Genomic DNA, 5,041 nt, shown 5'->3' on the forward strand with positions numbered 1-5,041 from the left:
GCTTTATTTCACGTTCTTTCATACGTGAGCGTAAGAACTTTAACTCTTTTTTTATGAACGTAAGAACTTTAACTTTAAGGCTCATAATCTTGTCAAATTTACTTGTAATCTACTCCCTCCGTTCGGTGAAGAGTGTACATCTAGGTTCAATTTTTGTCCATGAAAGAGTGTACTTTTATCTTCCCAATGCACTTTAAATTAGGAAAAACTACTTCTCTCTCATCACACGGCAATCAAGACCAATAACAATCTATACATGGTCTTCTTAATTTCTACATGCACTTAGCTCATTGAAGGGTGGGTTATTAAAGAGAAGAGAGATAGTAGCTTGCATCTTTCCAATGCATTTTTTACTCAACTCCATAATGTGTCCCCATGACCCAAACCTTTACCTATGTCCTATGTTTGGAATGAATAAAGATGGCGAGGTTTCTCAAAAAAAATGTTCGTCAGTTTGTTTTCTTTCTTTCTTTCTTTTTCTAGTTATTTTACTCTTTTTTTCTTAGATGCGCGGTTTTTTAGTTCATGAACTTTTTCATCGAATTTGATGATTTTTATTTCATTTTTTGATGAACTTTTTTGAAAACTTGATGAACTCTTTTTTCAAATCGATGAACTTTTTCAATTTTTGATGAATTTTTTAAAAAATTTTGATGAATGTTTTTCAAATACGGTGATTTTTTTCAAATTTAATGAACTTTTTTAAAATTCAATGAACTTTTATTCAAACTTGATGATTCAAATTTGATGAACTTTTTTTATAATTAGGTGAACTTTTTCCAAATTTGATGAACCTTTTCCAACTCGATAAGCATTTTTAATTCATGATTATTTTTTAAAATATACCTTTTCTTTATTAAATTTTTTATATAAGGCATATAATACTACTATACGTTGATGTTTGTACTAAAAGAAGGGTCAAATAGCATTATTTCCTAATACTAATCAACAAAACTGCGCCTGGTCTAGTGGTGAAGGCATGAAGTTGTAAACAACGCCCAATAGGAGCTCCTGCGCAAGACCTAGCATGCTGTCACGCAAGGCACCTCGGTAAATGGGCCGGCCCAGGCACACGGGACACTACTAGGGAAAAACCTAGCAGTAGCGCTGGTTTTGGGGCTAACAGTAGCGCGGGAGACCACACTACTGCTACGGCGCTACAGCTAAAGGGTAGCAGTAGCATTGGTTTACCCGCGCTACTGCTATCCCTACTTAGCAGTAGCACTTTTTACAAAACGCGCTACTGGTAGTTACTAGCAGCGCACCTCTCTACCCACGCTATTACTATTATTACGTATTCTATTTCTTTTTTATTTTATGTCGTATTCATACATCATTATACAAGTTTTTATACAGTAGCAATTTAGAGATTGTTTTTACATCATAATGAGTTATTACATCACTGGGTGAAAGAACCGTGGATTAGTTTCATGACTCACCCAATGATATAATAACTCATCATCATAATATCATTAACAGTTTATCATCATAATACATCATTGTCATATAACAACTCCTCATGATCATCATTTTCGTCCATGAGAGATCATATAACAACTTGGTCACTAGTCATAATCACAACTCCTCATCATCATCATCAACTCTAACACATTGTAGCACATAATAACAACTTCTCATCATCATCATAGTCATAATCAACACTAACTAATTGTTCTTAGTACCTAGGACCTACTCCTCTCTCGTATGTAAAATACCATAAAAGAGATAAACCGGTCCATCTCCATAATGGAGAATGGAGTTAAAACTATCTCCAACTTGTGGCTTGCGCACATTCATGTTGTATCCAATTAGTTGCGTGTGCACATTCATCACTTTACTCCATTCATTGGTTTTGAGCCTTCCATCATTTGAAGAAATCGAGTATGTAGTATGGTAAGCCTTCGAAGAAGTTGGTCGTAAGCTAACCATATGCATATAACCTTCGGTAAACAGCATGTAAGGCACAACTGTTGGAGAACATAGTAATTTCAAAAATTTCCCTACGCACGCACAAGATCATGGTGATGCATAGCAACGAGAGGGAAGAGTATCGTCCACGTACCCTCATAGACCGTAAGCAGAAGCATTATGAGAACGCGGTTGATGTAGTCGAACGTCTTCACGATCCAACCGATCCAAGTACCAAACACACGGCACCTCCGAGCACACGTTCAGCTCGATGACGTCCCACGAACTCCGATCCAGCAGAGCTTCACGGGAGAGTTCCGTCAGCACGACAGCGTGATGACGGTGATGATGTTGCTACCGACGCAGGGCTTCGCCTAAGCACCGCTACGATATGATCGAGGTGGATTATGGTGGAGGGGGGCACCGCACACGGCTAAGGGATCAATGATCAACTTGTGTGTTCTAGGGTGACCCCTGCCCCCGTATATAAAGGAGCAAGGGGGAGGCCGGCCGGCCCCTGTAGGGCGCGCTAGGAGGAGGTGTCCTCGTCCTAGTAGGAGTAGGACTCCCCTTTCCTACTCCTACTAGGAGGAGGAAAGGAAGGGGGAAGGGGAGAAGGAAGGAGAGGGAGGAAAGGAGGAAAGGGGGGCTGGCCCCCTAGTCCAATTCGGTTTGGGCTAGGAGGGCGCACGCGCTGCCTCCTCTCTTCCACCACTTGGCCCATGAGGCTCAATACTTCTTCCCCGTATTCCCGTAACTCTCCGGTACTCCGAGAAATACCCAAATCACTCAGAACCTTTCCGATGTCCGAATATAGTCGTCCAAGATATCGATCTTTATGTCTCGACCATTTAGAGACTCCTTGTCATGTCCCCGATCTCATCCGGGACTCCGAGCTACCTTCGATACATCAAATCATATAAACTCATAATATCAATCATCACCGAACGTTAAGCATACGGACCCTACGGGTTCGAGAACTATGTAGACATGACCGAGACATGTCTCCGGTCAATAACCAATAGCGGAACCTGGATGTTCATATTGGCTCCTACATATTCTATGAAGATCTTTATCGGTCAAACCGCATAACAACATACGTTGTTCCCTTTGTCATCAGTATGCTACTTGACCGAGATTCGATCGTCGGTATCCCAATACCTAGTTCAATCTTGTTACCGGCAAGTCTCTTTACTCGTTCCATAAAGCACTATCCCGCAACTAACTCATTAGTTGTAGTGCTTGCAAGGCTTATAGTGATGTGCATTACCGAGAGGGCCCAGAGATACCTCTCCGACAATCGGAGTGACAAATCCTAATCTTGATCTATGCCAACTCAACAAGTACCATCGGAGACACCTGTAGAGCACCTTTATAATCACCCAATTATGTCATGACGTTTGGTAGCACACAAAGTGGTCCTCCGGTAATCGGGAGTTGCATAATCTCATAGTCATAGGAACATGTATAAGTCATGAAGAAAGCAATAGCAATAAACTAAAATGATCAAGAGCTAAGCTAACGGAATGGGTCAAGTCAATCACATCATTCTCCTAATGATGTGATCCCGTTTATCAAATGGCAACTCATGTATATGGTTAGGAAACATAACCATCTTTGATCAACGAGCTAGTCAAGTAGAGGCATACTAGTGACACCCTGTTTGTCTATGTATTCACACACGTATTGTGTTTCTGGTTAATACAATTCTAGTATGAATAATAAACATTTATCATGGAATAAGGAAATAAATAATAACTTTATTATTGCCTCTAGGGCATATTTCCTTCAGTCACCCACTTGCACTAGAGTCAATAATCTAGATTACACAGTAATGATTCTAACACCCATGGAGCCTTGGTGCTGATCATGTTTTGCTCATGAGAGAGGCTTAGTTAATGGGTCTGCAACATTTAGATTCGTATGTATCTTGCAAATCTCTATGTCTCCCACCTAGACTTGATCGCGGATGGAATTGAAGCGTCTCTTGATGTGTTTGGTTCTCTTGTGAAATCTGGATTCCTTTGCCAAGGCAATTGCACCAGTATTGTCACAAAAGATTTTCATTGGACCCGATGCACTAGGTATGACACCTAGATCGGATATGGACTCCTTCATCCAGACTCCTTAATTTGCTGCTTCTGAAGCAGCTATGTACTCCGCTTCACACGTAGATCCCGCCACGATGCTTTGTTTAGAACTGCTCCAACTGACAGCTCCACTGTTCAATATAAACACATATCATGTCTACGATTTAGAATCGTCCGGATCAGTGTCAAAGCTTGCATCAACGTAACCATTTATGATGAGCTCTTTGTCACCACCATGAACGAGAAACATATCCTTAGTCCTTTTCAGGTATTTTAGGATGTTCTTGTCCGTTGTCCAGTGATCCACTCCTGGATTACTTTGGTACCTCCCCGCTAGACTAATAGCAAGGCACACATCAGGTCTGGTATATAGCATTGCATACATGATAGAGCCTATGGCTGAAGCATAGAGAACACTTTTCATTTTCTCTCTATCTTCTGCGGTGGTCGGGCATTGAGTCTTACTCAACTTCATACCTTGTGACACAGGCAAGAACCCTTTCTTAGCTTGATCCATTTTGAACTTCTTCAAAACTTTATCAAGGTATGTGCTTTGTGAAAGTCCAATTAAGTGTCTTGATCTATCTCTATAGATGTGGATGCCTAATATATAAGCAGCTTCACCGAGGTCTTTCATTGAAAAACTTTTATTGAAGTATTCTTTTATTCTATCTAGAAATTCTATATCATTTCCAATCAACAATATGTCATCCACATATAATATTAGAAATGCTACAGACCTCCCACTCACTTTCTTGTAAATACAGGCTTCTCCAAAAGTCTGTATAAAACCATATGCTCTGATCACACTATCAAAATGTTCATTCCAACTCCGGGAGGCTTGCACCAGTCCTTAAGTGGATCGCTGGAGTTTGCACACTTTGTTAGTACCCTTTGGATCGATAAAACCTTCAGGTTGCATCATATACAAATCTTCTTCCAGAAATCCATTCAGGAATGCAGTCTTTACATCCATTTGCCAAATTTCATAATCATAAAATGCGGCAATTGCTAACATGATTCACACGGACTTAAGCATCACT

The sequence above is a fragment of the Triticum urartu genome, chromosome 1, assembly GCF_003073215.2.
Source record: "Triticum urartu cultivar G1812 chromosome 1, Tu2.1, whole genome shotgun sequence".
Classification (NCBI taxonomy): domain Eukaryota; kingdom Viridiplantae; phylum Streptophyta; class Magnoliopsida; order Poales; family Poaceae; genus Triticum; species Triticum urartu.